Source organism: Canis lupus, chromosome 7 (assembly GCF_011100685.1).
Source record: "Canis lupus familiaris isolate Mischka breed German Shepherd chromosome 7, alternate assembly UU_Cfam_GSD_1.0, whole genome shotgun sequence".
NCBI classification, from domain to species: Eukaryota; Metazoa; Chordata; class Mammalia; order Carnivora; family Canidae; genus Canis; species Canis lupus.
Genome location: NC_049228.1, coordinates 33,327,144 through 33,342,920, shown reverse-complemented (window position 1 = coordinate 33,342,920; position 15,777 = coordinate 33,327,144).

The following is a 15,777-nucleotide window of genomic DNA, read 5'->3' as shown; positions in this document are numbered from 1 at the left end:
AGTGCTGAGCCACCTGCTGAACTGCACGTCAGATGGAACCCTGACCCACCTTCAGTGGTGACTCCAGCACTCAGCACATAGGAGGTTCATAGTGGCACCTAATAAGCAGTTGAAAGAAAGAAAGAAAAAGAAAGAAAGAAAGAAAGAAAGAAAGAAAGAAAGAAAGAAAGAAGAAGGGAGGGAGGGAGGGAGGGAGGGAGGGAGGGAGGGAGGAAGGAAGGAAGGAAGAAGAAAGAAAGAAAGAAAAAAGAAAGAAGTGGTTTTGTTGCTTTTGAGAGCATTTTGTTTACATGCATATTAAAGGGACATGCCTCTATATGTGATTTGTTCATAAACGAAGCTGCCTTTGAAGCTATGATATTTTGTGGCTATCCATCTAAATTCATTTTCAAGGGATCCCTGGGTGGCGCAGCGGTTTGGCGCCTGCCTTTGGCCCAGGGCGCGATCCTAGGAGACCCGGGATCGAATCCCACATCAGGCTCCCGGTGCATGGAGCCTGCTTCTCCCTCTGCCTGTGTCTCTGCCTCTCTCTCTCTCTCTCTCTCTCTCTCTCTCTGTGACTATCATAAATAAATTTAAAAAAATTTAAAAAAATAAAACTTGAGGAGCGATTTAAAGCATTTTAAAAAAAAATAAAATAAAATAAAAAAATAAAATAAATAAATAAATTCATTTTCAAGATTCTATGCCTTCCTGATCAGCTAAGGTTGGGAAACCCCGAGCAGTGGTACTCATCAGGCCTTGTTAAACATCAGGACTCAGTCTTCCAGATGGTCACTCTTTTCTCTGCTGGCATACCGGTGGTCTCCACAATAACACATACTGTCTGCAGAATTTTCTGGTTCTGCTGGCTTGGCCTCAGTGAGTGTTGTTGAAATTACTTGGAATTGGGACCTAGAAAGACCAGCTGGCTGCTATAACTGGGTTGTCACCAAGGTTCAGATCCAATCTGTCAGGACACCCAGAAGTGACTGGGTTTGAGGATTCACCCAGAATAACCAACTCAAGCAACTAATGTATAATAAGCCAGAGAACTAATTTACAATGAGAAATCCAACTTCCAGCACCAGCCTGTGTGTATTCTTTCCTCAGAGGGAAGGCTATCTAGAGAGCCTCCTATAATCATAAGCTTGCTTGGTGAGTGTGGAAATCCAAGTGAAGCAACATATGTGGACATAGGGAGGGACACACTTGCCAAGGAATCAGAGCAATCCTGCTAGCTCACTGAGCATTACCCACCACTCCTAAATAGTGGGGTAAACACACTGACAGGATTTTGCATGCTGGGCTTCTCTTTTCATGTCTACTGCCTTCCTTCAGGTTGGACTGCTTTACTTTAAGAATTGAGCAAGGCTGCCTTCTGAACTCGAGGCAGTATCAGCGTCCAGGGAAAATAATCCTTATCCATCCCTACCCCATGCACACATACACTCAGATGCGCACCTCCTCCATCCATCCTACATTGTACTTCCTGCCACAGTGATGGACACCACCATTCAAACCTAATAATCAGGGCAGCCCCGGTGGCCAGCGGTTTAGCACCGCCTGCAGCCCAGGGCGTGATCCTGGAGACCCCGGATCGAGTCCCATGTCAGGCTCTCTGTGTGGTGCCTGCTTCTTCCTCTGCCTGTGTCTCTGCCTCTATCTCTCTCTCTGTCTCTATGAATAAATAAAATAAAATCTTTAAAAAAAATAAAAACAAACCTAATAATCACCTGTACCCAAAACCTGTGAGTTACTATTGTCCCCCATTCCTACCTCCCATCTGTTAGAAAACCAGCAATTTTAACTTCTCCCTCTACATTGTTTCCAATCTGCTTTTCCTCTATATCATCAGCACCCCGGTAGCAATCTTCCTTGCCCATCATCTTCTCTCTGGTGGAGGAAACAATATTGTTACCTCCAGTATTACCTGCAACCAGCCACAGCCAGATGGGACACACTTCCCAATGTGCTCACTTGACCACAGACTGACTACTCTTAAGATATTTTGCTGGTGTACCAATTTTGTGGATAGTCTTGTTTCCTTAGCCTGCCATATGAAGAGCTAAGATACGACCCCTGCCCCTCTTACATTTGTCCCTGCTTTTCCCCATCACCCTCTCACATCCCAGCTCCTGGTCAGTCTTTGGATTTGTCTCTTTCTGATACTTTCAGGCTATTTCCTAGGCTGAAATTCCCATTTTCCTGTGTCTTCTCCTACTTGCCTTTTTAACTTGTCCCCCACATACCCTCTGCTCTTCCCTCACCTCTGGCAGGGTGAGCATGGTGCTCACTTGTCATGCCCCTTGGACACCCATCACAGCCTACATCTCCTCGGGTCCCAATAGCAGCATGGGCAGTTTCTCAAGAACAAAGCACACTATGGGGCTTTGAGAGTCATGGTGTCATATTATCCCTCCTTGCCCAGGGCTCAATAAAGATTCATGGAGAAAATTAATAAATAAACAAGTTGTTTACAGTGGAAGGTATTCCAAAACTATGGTATCAGAAAACTAAGGATTTGAAATTGGTTTGGGACTTCTTAGCTGTGTGATCATGGGCATCTTAATATCTCTGAATCTCCATTTCCTCATCTGAAACAAAGGCAACATAAGAGATAGCTCTCAGAGTGATTGTGAGCATTTGTGCTGGGTTTGAGGCTCATCAGGCAGTATTGGGTTTATTTTAAGTTGAATTTTGTCCAAAATTAGTCTGTGCTCCTGAATGTTCTTAGGGCACAGCCATACTTTCCTGAAACCACACCTGAGTCACCATCATGGAGTGTTTTTCCTTGTCTCTTTCACTATTATTCATAAACAACCTCTTGAGTGATTTCTACAGACAGATAGCTACACATTCTGTGATTGGCTTTACTAGCTTCTCTTTCGACAGATAACTTATTCCCAAGTAATTGCTAGTCACTTCGCTTTAGCCTCCAATTTATTAACTAAAAGTATGTCTTTCATCTCAGAGATTCATTCAATGTTGAATGTCATTTTAACAAATACACATGAAAGCACCTTAGTCTCAGCCCCTGTAGCAAGTGCTGTGGACAGGCCTCCTCTGCCCTTCAGAGCCACTGTCATTGATAAGAGTCCTGGTCTCATTGGTCACTTCAAACCTACATCCCAAGTGCTTGCAATGTGGGAGTATCATCGCAGGTCCTGTCCTCTTTCCCTCAGGAGGGTGATTGGCCACTCCAGAGAATTTTATGTAAATACCATCTTATTTTCTATCCTGTTTCCCTCAGCTTTTTACCCTCCTTCTTTTTCCTTTCCTCTGCAAATGGAGTGTATGCGGAACAAGCAGCAAGAAAATCCTTTCTGGAAGAGCCTTTTTTCACCCTCCTTCCCTTCCCTCTAACTCTTGTCCTACTCCAGTAAGTCTCAGGAAAACCAGGAATTCCACATTTCACAGGCCACTTAAATTGGGCCGAGTAAGTGTTGGACCCAGTTGACCAGTGCTCACAAGCAGCATAATCTAGAAGAATTATACTCCAGAATATTGACCTAGAACAGGGTCTCCTCTGGAAAGAGATGAGTATGGAGACACACAGTTTCCTCTTTCCCAAATATTCTCTCTACTTCTTGTGATGCACACCCCAAGGCCTGGTTGAGTATGAAGACTAAGGATGGGATATGGTTTAGCACAGAGGATGTTGAGATATATAAGATGCTCTGGAACCAGGGATTCTTTTCCTGTGTGAAAGAGGCTCACTGGAAGATTGTGGAGGGACACTTTGAGTATGCAAATGGTTTCAAAATAGGGAAGGGAAAAACAAAGCAACTTCATCATATCTAATTTCTAATACCTAAGTTATTTTTGAAAGATTTTACTTATTTATTTATTTATTTATTTATTTATTTATTTAGAGAGCAAGAGAGAGAGGACAAGCAACAGGGAGGGACAGAAGGAAAAGGAGAAGCAGACTCCCTGCTGAGCACGGGGCCCACACATAACTCGATCCCAGGACCCAAGGAACATGACCTGAGCTGAAGGCATAAACTTAACTGAGTGAGCCACCCAGGTGCCTCTAATACCTATTTTATAATTGGGTTTTTTTTTCACACACTAAAATATATTATTCAATAATCACATGCTTTTCTTATATATTTGAAATATTTCACTATGACAGAGCTTTATACAAATGCTGAGGCATTATACATAATCTAATATGATTTTGAAATGCTATATTTTCCCCGTACTTTGGCTTTTAAAGAAAGCTATGTTTTTTACAGTGTGACAAGCCATAACACTATTTTTGTGTCCATGCAGGAACTGGTCCAGTTTCTCACACTTTATTTTAATGGCCTACTATATAATATCTGCTAAAATCTATTACTGGATATATTCTGATGTCAATTTTTTTAGAAATGTGTTTCAAGAAAAAAATTTCTCTTTGCTTCTCAGAGAGGGAACAGATTTCCTTATCATGGTAATGCTTCTATAACAAAAGTACCTGGACATCTAGCTCTTTCCTTGGAGCAGATCCCATTGGAAACAATTTTCCCAAAGAAAGGATACAGGAATTAAAGTAACCTGAACTCACATAACAGAAAAACTCAGGCTTTTACTTAGTATAAATTTATTTCTTAACCAACAACAATCCAGCCTCTTCCAGATCCTTGGAATCCTCTCCTTTGTCATGATAGAAAAAGAGAAGCTCACCCTCAGGGGAGGTGGGCCAGACTCAGTGGTGTGGCCTCTCCTACCTTAGAAGTCCAGGAGGGGAGGAAGTGGTTTTTGGTGGAGGCTGTTTCAGTGCACAACAGGAATGGCTAATATGCACCAATAAATTAGAAGGGGTGAACTAGATTCATAAGGGGAAAATAGCCTTGCCCCCACTGCCACAAAATGTCCAAGCTATCTGTTGGTTGGATTCCAACTCCATGGAAGGATAAAAATTGTAATGGGTTGATGGATCACGTGTACTTCTAAAAATTATGGTAAAAAATATATAAAACATGAAACTTGCCATTTTAACCTTTTTAGATATACAGTTCAGTGGGATCAAGTACATTTGCATTTTTGTGCAGCTATAGCCACCATTCATCTCCAGAATCATGCCAAACTGAAACTTTCAAACCATTAAATAATAGCTCCCCATTCATCCCACCCCATAGCCGCTTCTGTTCTACTTTCTCTTTCTATGAATTTGACTATTCTAGGTAGCTTACATAGGTGAAATCATGTATCTTTGTCTTTTTTTTTTTTTTTTTTTTTTTTTTTTTTTTTGTTTTTTTTTTTTTTTTTTTTTTATCTTTGTCTTTTTATGTCTGGCTTCCTTCACATTCATTTTTAAGTAATCCCTTGCTAACTGATGTCTCCTTCCCAAGGGCAGTCAAACTTGAGGTTAAGGGCATAGTCCCTGGGACTGCCAAGTCTGTCCAGGACTTCTGGCCTCACTGCTAGGACTTAGGGGCCTCTGTGAACTGAATTGTGCCTCCCTCCAAGTTCGTATATTGAAACCCTCATCATGTGACTGTATTGGAAATAGGGCTTTTAAGGTTAAATGAGGTCATGAGAGTGATACCTTGATCTGATAAAACTGGTATCCGTATAAAAGAGAGAGAGAAGCCAGAGGTATCTCTCTCCACCATGTGAGCACAGAGAGAAGGTGGCTTTCTGTAAGCCAAGAGCTCTCACCAAGAACTAAGCTTTCACCAGCTTCCAAAACAAGGAGAAAATAAATTTCTGTTGTTTAAGCCACCCAGGTCTATAGTATTTTATTATGGCAACTCAAGAGAACTAAGACAGTGTTAACTATACATTAGAGAGAAGAGTCCACACAAGACCATCCTCATTTCTTATATTAACTGCAAGTTTAGGAGGTTTCAAAAATTACCTACAATAATTAGCTGGAAGGACTCATAAAACTCACCAAAAGCTATTATATTCACATGGTTTATTACTGGGAAAAAATGAATTAAAATCAACCAAAGGAAGAGACATATGGCAGAATCTGGAAGGATTCTAGACATAATGTTTCCATGTTCTCAGGACATGTTACCCTCCAAGCATTGATGTGTGGCAATATGTATGGAGTGCTGCTGTCAAGGGACACTCACTTGAACTTCAGTGAAGAGATTTTATTGGGGTTTTATTATGTCGGCATGACTGACTTATTGATTTCTTAAGTGTTTGAATTTAGCTTCTGGGTAAACTGACACCATGTGACCCACTCCCAGCCCCCAAATCAAACATTCACTCATTATGGCATGGCCAGTTTCTATCCCTAAAATGTCAGTGTGACCAACCGCTGTCTCAAAGACTCTTGTCATGTATGACTTAGATGAAAAAACTTAAAAATTAAATTTTTTTTTTAAAAAAAGCATGACTTAGGTGGCATCCCAGAAGCCAAGGGTCAAAGCTAAATCTCTCATTGGCCAAAGCCAAATTCTTTATGACATACTCCCATTGAAGGAATCAATGTTAAACTCATTTCAGTACATGTATGCACACACTAACACCTGATACAAAACCTAAGTATCTCTTTCCAGTTGCATACAGCTACGTTTGTACAACAAACAAAGATCCTTTCTTTTCTCTAAGTAGTAAGAGGCTTTAGTAGAGCATGGAGTGAGGGACAGAGAATTGCAGGTCATAGGAGGAAGATACCTCAGTGCCTCTTGTGCTAGAGATGCTGAAGCCTAAGAATTTGTTTCAAAATTCGTCTTCAATCCATCATCAGTTTTTTTTTTAATTAATTAATTTATTTATGATAGTCACACAGAGAGAGAGAGAGAGAGGCAGAGACACAGGCAGAGGGAGAAGGAGGCTCCATGCACCGGAAGCCCGACGTGGGTCTCGATCCCTGGTCTCCAGGATCGCTCCCTGGGCCAAAGGCAGGCGCCAAACTGCTGCGCCACCCAGGGATCCCCCATCATCAGTTTTAACAATTCATTCTGTAAGTTATCACTAAATTTAAATTATGTTTCAATGAAAGAAATGGATTCTATATTACTCAGCTATCATAAAGGATTAATACTTACCATTTACATTGATATGGATGGAACTGGAAGGTATTATGCTGAGTGAAATAAGTCAATCAGACAAAGACAATTATATGGTTTCACTCATATGTGGAATATAAGAAATGGTACAGGGATATAAAGGAGGGAAAACTGGTGGAAGTCATCAGAAAGGGAGAAAAACAATGAGAGACTCATAACTATAGGAAACAAACAGGGTTGATGGAGGGGTGGGGGAATGGGGTAATTTGGTGATGGACATTAAGGAGGGCACGTGATGTGATGAGCACTGAGCGTTATATGCAATTGGTAAATCATTGCACACTACATCTGAAACTAAGTATGTACTTTGTTGTTGGTTAATTGAATTTAAATAAAATTTTTTTAAATTAAAAATAGTAAAAAAGAGAAAGAAGAAAGAAAAAAAAGAAATAGATTCTACATTTCATGAACCTTATAGCTGGCAAATTAATTCTCAAGACCACACATTGTAACATGGTTCTGTTGCCCATATCTAGAACATAGTTTGCATCCCATGTGATTTACCTCTTGAGTTCCATATCCCCAAAGTGCTCTTCATTTGTTCAACTAGATGAGTCCTGTGATCACATACTTCAATGTAAATTGAAGCAAATTCCTACAAAAGTTACTGAATGAGTACTCTCAATTTCTTCACAAATCCTATTGCAGACTACAGCTTCACCCTCACTGCTTCAGCCAGACAACTCTTGCCAAGGCCTCCAGTGACTTGCACATTGTGAGAGTCAATGTGCCATTTTCAGACACATCTCGCATGACCTTGAAGCAGCATTGGCTCCTGTCCACCACTTGCTCCTTCTTGGAAACACCGCCACCAATAGGCTTCTGGATACTTCCCTCATTTGGTTTTCCTCTTTCTCAAATTCCTTTACCAATGCCTTCTCTTCTCATCAATCTCTTCATTTCAGAAGGCTCCAGAGTGTAGATATTGATCTCTTTTCTCTCTATATTCACTTTTCTAAAGTATGCATGAATATGCAGCTGATAACAAACACATATCTTCTGACCAGATATTCCCATTGAACTATACACCTGCTTAGGCAGCACACACACTCACATGTCTGATAGATAATCTAAGGATAGGAATTCTAAAGTAAATTCTGATCTCCTTCCAAAGTCCTCTGGATCACTTTCCATTACTCCCAACTGGTTCAAATCATCATCAACTGCACCAAGGCTTCTGAAATATCCCTCGAATGATCTCTTTGCCTCTATTTCTTGCCATTATAGAGTTTGTTTTCAAAACAATGGTCAAAGTAATCCTTTTAAAACATTGCTTGAACATGACAATTCTACTCAGTTCTTCAATGGCCACCCTATCTGAGTTTTTTAGATTTTTGTTTCTCAGAGCATCTCTAAAAGGATTATACATAGATTCTCACAGTATAATTCAAACATTGTTGCATCCTTCATTGGCTTTTCTCCCTTTCTTGTCTCATTTTCGCTACTCCCTCTCTTGTATTTCCTGGGATCATCTCTAAAATAAACCACCTGTATCCAAACAAAACCACCAAAAAATAAATTCCAAAATCAAACACACTTTAGAGATCTTATCCAGTATCAAGCTTTACTAATAATTTCAAAGACACAGGCAAAGAAAGGAAAGGTCTGGGATACCATGTGGCTCACAGCTCCTTCTTTCCCACATCAGAAACATGCTCTCTGGCCCAGAGTGAAAGTAAGGTTCTTAGGTCACCTCACAGAATAGGAAGAGTTTAGGTAGTGAAATTTCTCTCTATTTTAGTCTTAGATCATTATAGGGTTTATATTTTCCAGAGAGCCATGCTTCATAAATCCATAGATTCTTAGTCTTTAACCATAAGCAACCCCAAACCAGGGAGGATAACCTGCTATGAGCCTTCCATAATAGATGCTTCTCTTAACAAATATCATGAGTTTACAAACCAGGAAATCCAGTTATCAGCATGGCTATCTACCAGGACACTAAATTGGTGACCTGTCTTCTTTCTTTCCCTGGGAGCATTCCTCACCTCCACTCCAGTAATCAGAACAGGCCAATAAGGTAAAAGCCACCTGCTCCTCCCAATCATCTCCCTTGGAGTAAAGGTCAAATGGCCCTACCCTTCTCTTAACTCTGTTCATTTCATGGCTCCTACTGGGCTTGTTGATGTTTCTCAGAGGTCAAGCGTATTCCTACCTCAGGACTTTTCCATTTGTTCTTCCCTCTGAACTCCTTCTCCCATCCCCCTATTTGGAAAAACAATGCCCCATTCTTCATACTCAACCTCCCTTTCCTATTGTATTCTTCACCACAGTATGTACCATCATCTGATTTACTTGATTAATTTCTTTTTTAATTTTGAAATCAAGAGTACAGATGGGTTGGGAGGGGCAGAGGCAGAGAGAGAGAGAGAGAGAGAGAGAATTTCAAGCAGGCTCCACGCCCAGCCTGGAGCCCAATTAGGAGCTCCATCTCATGACCCTGAGATCATGACCTGAGCCAAAATCAAGAGTCAGATGCTTAACCAACTAAGCCACTCAAGTGCCCCTACTTGATTAATTTTTAAATTATCTGTCTTCCTCTCTAGAATGTGAGGGGCATGAAGGCACTAAATTTTACTGATCTAGTTATCATGTACCACAAGAGCTTGGAAGAGCGCTTGATGAATAAACATTTGAACAATGCTGAAAATCTGCAGATCCTTAGGACACCTGAATTGCTCAGTTGGTTAAGCATTTGCCTTCAGCACAGGTCATGATCCCAGGGTCCTGGAATGGATCCCACATCAGGCTCCCTGCTAACCAGGGAGTCTGCTTCTCTCTCCCTCTGCCACTTCTACTTGTGCTCTCTCTCTGTATCAAATAAATAAATAAAATATTTAAAATAAATCTACTGGTCCTCAAGGTCATTGTGCCTCTTCTGCCCCTAGCCAGACCCTAGAAGTAGAAGACTTAGCTGTGTGTTAAATCTGGGCCAGATAGAGATGGGAAGCAGAAGTTTCAGCCTCATGTCTCTATAATTGACTATGACTTTGCCCTCAATTCACTTTGTCTCTCCACTAGTATCCCAAAGCATTACAGAGAAGATTTGAAAAGGCTAATTTGGATGAATTTTTGTGTACCTTTAATCCATTCATGCTAGGCCTCAAAAGCTGATTCACTTCCACTGTACCCAAGGAACTTGAGTACCAATGTTATATTGGACAAGTCATGTGGTAAGATGATTGTAAAACCTATGTCACAGGGATTTATGGATGGACCCTTTGACATTATTGTTCCTTCTGTCATGACTGGTTTGTGCCACATGAGATCTTATCATTCAAATGGCAAAAACAATGCCTTGTTTCTTAGTTCTATCTCATGCAGTTTGCCTCGTGGCTCTGTAGCAAATTCCAAATATTGGTATAAGAACTTAAGGATGGAGAACCACAGTGTTTGCCAGAGGTACAGGAGGTCACTGTGAACATACCTACATGTCCTCTGGCTCCTTCTACCTTCCTTCTGGACCATCTAAAGGACTGTGAGCCAGTAATGTGTCCTCTGTCCCTGTATGTGAGTATGCTCATCCAACCAAACACAGCTACGACAATGAATTCCAAGACAGACGATAGTCTAGGTGGTAGGACAAGGACATCAGTGATCATCCTTGGCTTTTCCTCTATACTAGCTAATTTCATAGCTGGGTCACAGAGGCTGTGGTTTTGCTTAATCCATATGATCTTTCTGTAAGAAAGCAGTAAAGCTGGAACTAGAGCAACCAAACCAGGTACAGCTGTGATTATCTCAGGTAGTCCTCCTGCTCCCCAGCCCTAGGAGCTAAGGCACCTTTCACCTCCCAGAAGGGCCGTAGGTCTTGCCTCAGCCCCTTGCAAGGAGAATATTCAGGATCCAAGAGTAATGGGGTGACACAGGTATGTCTTCCCTAGAAATGAACATTTCCAAGACTCTGAATCATTCCTACTCCTCAATTTCTAAATAATCATTTCTTCACTTGTGAAGTTGACTTATAGGGTATGTTAGAGAAGAAGAACTCCACTCATCTTAGGCCATGTGAAGGTCATGGACCAATTATTAAAAACCAACATTCACAGATCCTGAGAACATAAAATAACTCATAGCTAGCCCATGTGAAACCCAGATACTGTACATGCACTTTACATGAATCATCTCATTTAATTTTTATGACAACACTGTCAGATGAATATTGTCATCATTATTATATGATGAGGAAGTTAGATAAACTTTCCTGGTCACTCAGCTATGTTGTGGTGGAATCAGCACTAAAACTCTGCTCTTTCTGACATCAAACTTCTGGCTTCTTATATACTTTGTGCATGTTCCATATTGTATTGGTGCTTGGTCAGGATAGTGATAGCAGGGAATAAAAACTAAAATGTAGTCTCTGTTCTCTTGGACTGATAATCTAGCAAGAGAGACCTACACAGATACCAGTAAATATAATAAAAGGTGTCCATAAACATAAACTCCCCAAGTGTCTACCTCAACATTAGCCTTGGAATACTGCAGTGATTCAACTATAGCCCATTACTATCATACACAAAAATAAACTCAAAATGGATTAAAGACCTAAATGTGAGGCCTGAAACCATAAAAATCCTAGAAGAGAGCTCAGACGTAACTTTTCTAACATCAGCCATAGCAACATTTTTCTAGATATGTCTCCTAAGGCAAGGGAAATAAAAGCAGAAATAAACCATTGGGAGTACATCAAAATAAAAAGCTTTTGCACAGCAAAGGAAACCATGAACAAAACAAAAAGACAACCTACTGAATGTGAGAAGATATTTGCAAATGATATATCCCATAAATGTTATTTGTTAATATCAAAAATATATAAAGAGCTCATACAACTCAACACCAAAACCCCCTAAGCAATCTGATTTAAAAATGAGAAGAAAACCTAAGTAGACACTTTTCCAACAAAGACATACGGATGGCCAACAGACACATGAAAAGATGCTCAACAACACTCATCATCAGGGAAATGCAAATCAAAACTACAATGAGATATCACTTCATGCCTGTCAGAATTCTAGATTCAATAAACACAAGAAACAAGTGTTGGTGAGGATGTGAAGAAAAAGGAACCCTCGTGCACTGTTGGTGGGAATGCAAACTGGTGCCAACACTGTGGAGAACAGTATGGAGGTTCTCCAAAAAATAAGAACAGAAATACTATCTGATAATAATTCCACCCTTGGGTATGTACCCAGGGAGAACAAAACACTAACTCAAAAAGATATATGCACTCCTATATTTACTGCACATTATTTACAATAGCTAAGATATAGAAGCAACCCAAATTTCCATCAACCGATGAATGGGCAGGGAAAATATAGTTTGCTTGTTTGTTTGTTTGTTTATAGTGGACTATTGCACAGCCATAAAAAGGATGAATTCATGCCATTTGAGACGACATGGATGGAACTAGAGTATATTATGCAACATGAAATAAATCAGACTGAGAAAGACAAATACTATATGATTCCACTCAGAAATGGAATCTAAAAAACAAACAAACAAACAAACAAACAAACAAAAAGCACAATCAGATCTATAAATACAGAAAACAAACTAATGGTTGCCAGAGGGAAAGAAGGTGAGAGATTGGGCAAAATGGATGAAGGGAAGAGGGAGATACAGGCCTCCAGTCATGGAATGAGTAAGTAACAGGAACAAAAATCAAAGCATAAGGAACAGCCAGTGATATTATAATAAGGATGTCATGGGACAGATGGTCACTACACCTGTAGTGAACATGACATAATGTATACAGTTGTCAAGTCACTAGCTTGTACAGCTGAAACTAATGTAACATTGTATGTTGACTATGCTCAAAAAAATAAAAAACAAAAATCAAAAGACAACAAAAAATCCTACAGCCCATTACTCAGGGTCAGTCTGGTGAAATGAAAACAAGAGTCAGAAGACCACATTGCTAATTACCTTGGCTAGGATGGGAGAGGAAGTAGGTAAGAAGAGAGAGAGCTTCAGGTAGCAGAGAAGAAATGGTGTTTAAATGAACCTTTGCAAGATGTTGACAAATGAGATGGAGAAGTGTGTTCTGACCCAGAATAAACTTCAGAACAATGTCAATGAGGCAGGGATGAGCAGTGACCCTAGAAGATTAGTAATAGCCCCATTATATAGGGAGTAGTTGGAGGCAATGGGATGTTTACCTCAAGGTGAAAAAACCTAGAGGGATCTGATAAATGTCTAAATGTTTATAGATCTTTTCGGTGCAAGAGATTCAACCTTCAGTTCTTTGGAACTGGAATTAATGGAGAGGAGCGACAGATAGGTCTTAAGCTGAATAGAAAGAAGAATTGCCCAAGGAAATTCAGAATTTAAAAGGCTCCATCGTAAGAAATTTTCAATTATTGGCTGGACACAAACATGATAGGTAACTGATAGAAACCTTGTCATAGAAGATTCTTGTTACTCGTTGTGTAGGGTATAGACTTGGAAACTTGGGAGAAATACAGAAACTTAGCACCCAGGTTACTGAATCAGAATCTGCATTTGAACAACATCCCCAGGTGATTTGTATACTTGTTACAGTTTGAGAAGCATTTCTGTGAAGGGATGGTCTTTTGGAGTTCCCAGACCTAGGATTTTATGTGTGGTGGGAATTGAAACTAGAAAAGAAGATTGAAATTAAATCAGAAGAATCTTGGATTTAATTCTAAGGAGTAAGGACTATTTTGGGCATCAAGGGAGAGAAACTTCAACTTCTTTTTCAGGAAAAAAATGTGCCACGATCAGATTAATTTTTTTTCCATCTGCATGTACAGTGAGATTATGTCACTGCCAAAATAATTATTTGCATTCTTCTTTTCTTTTTATTTGATATAATTGACATCTGGCACTATAGAAGCTTAAGGTGTACAGCATAATGACTCGACTTTCATATATTGTGAAATGATTACTACAGTAAGTTTAGTTAACATCCAGTACCTCCCATAGGTAGAAAGAAAGAAGAGAAAAGAAAATAAAAAAGAAAAGAAGAAAAGAAAAGAAAAGAAAAGAAAAGAAAAAGAAAAACGTGGGTTTTCTTCCTGTAATGAGAAGTTTCACGGTTTACTCTCTTAACAACTTCCAAATATACCATACAGCAGTGATAACTACAGTCTTTTTTGCATTCTTATAAACAGTTTCCAAGACTTTATCTCCCAGATAACCTGCCTGGGTTATCTGGAAAGCCTGATAGCAGGAGGTTCTATTTCTCAGGGACATAGATATTGAGTCCCTATCTCAACCTTCAAAGTCACACCACTGAGGCCTTTCGCTACTGTTTTCAGCTGGAAAAATCATGAATATCTGGGAGAATCCACATCCAACTGTCAACATTGAAATTGGGACTAAAAAGGACAGAGAACAGAAGAGCATTTGTTGTGTCTTCTACGCCTTGTGTTACTTGGCTGATTACCACAAATGTATGATACCCATCCTGACTGCTACCCTAACAACCTAAAAACAAAAGCTCCAAATCTAGAAGATTCTGGTTAAAGAGAAGCAAGTGCCCACAATGCTCTTGTACTTGTTTTGCTTGACAGTCTACATTACCAACACCAACAACCCAAATTATTAATAGCTCTTCTGCTAGAAGATTTTTATCTCCACTGCCCAATGGTGTGTAACAGCTGTTTACTTAGAGTGAATACGAGACAAATGAGGGAAGAAGGCCCAGTTGTCAGATGTGACAAATTCCTACAAGAAATGCCTTTTCCTGGTCATCACCTCTGTCACTTGGGGTCTGCTACATAGCACACATGCAGAAAGAGGCACCTGTGCTTTGCTCAAAGTCTTACAGAAGGCTGTCTCCTGAGTGCATTAATATTTGACTTGGGAAAAGAAGCCTAAAAATACAATTGCAACACATTTTGCATCTTACAAAGTATTTTTGCATATTATATCCCAGTTGTTCTCAAGGGAATCTCTGGTGCCTATTTAGAGGCAGGTATTATTATTAGCATTATTAAGACCAGAGATCTCAGAGAGGTCAATTAGAATAATTAGAGGGAGAATAGGAGGACTTTTTTTATACCACTGTTTGCTTTTGAGTAAATCATATGCAAAAATATTCATTTGTGAAACAACAAAAGAAAAATCTCATAATTTATTTCTTTACAAAGTAATCCTATGATATGAAGTATAAATAATTGTTACTTCCCTCTAAGCATGTGTCTATGCCTGATGCTGCATGTGCATTATTGCTAACCATTTCCTGCAAAGGAGGCATTATGACCCCATTTAGCGGCAAAGAAAGTAAGCTTTGGAGCAGTGCCCAAGGTTACAATTGTCGGTGTTGAATTCGAATCCAGATTTAACTTCCAAGCCCACGTTTGGTCCCCTATGGCCCAGTTCCTCACGGTGAATACCCTTCATGCCAGGAGAACCTGGCATTGCAGGAGCAACATCTGTCTCAAGCTGTCACATCTCCACTCCAGGCGTCAGAGAGATGGCACTCTTCCCACCCTCCGTTCTCTGAGAGTTCATCCTTTGAATAGAACTGTCAGATCTCGTTTTCTTGTCAAGTCACAAACAGCTGCTATGGAAATCATTCTTTCTAAACTGCAAAACAGGCTCCCAACATGGAATTCAAGTTGAGTCCTGAGGTTATACTGTATTGATTTTTTTTCCTCCTAATAAGCATCCATCCCACCCACTCACTGAACTCTTGGCTCCATCAATATTCATTACATTATATAGAGAAAAAAATTAGAGAAGAAACAATTTATGATATCTTGCCTGATCACTAACAAAGATGGATGAGACGAAGGCCGATACATTAGGGCTGGCA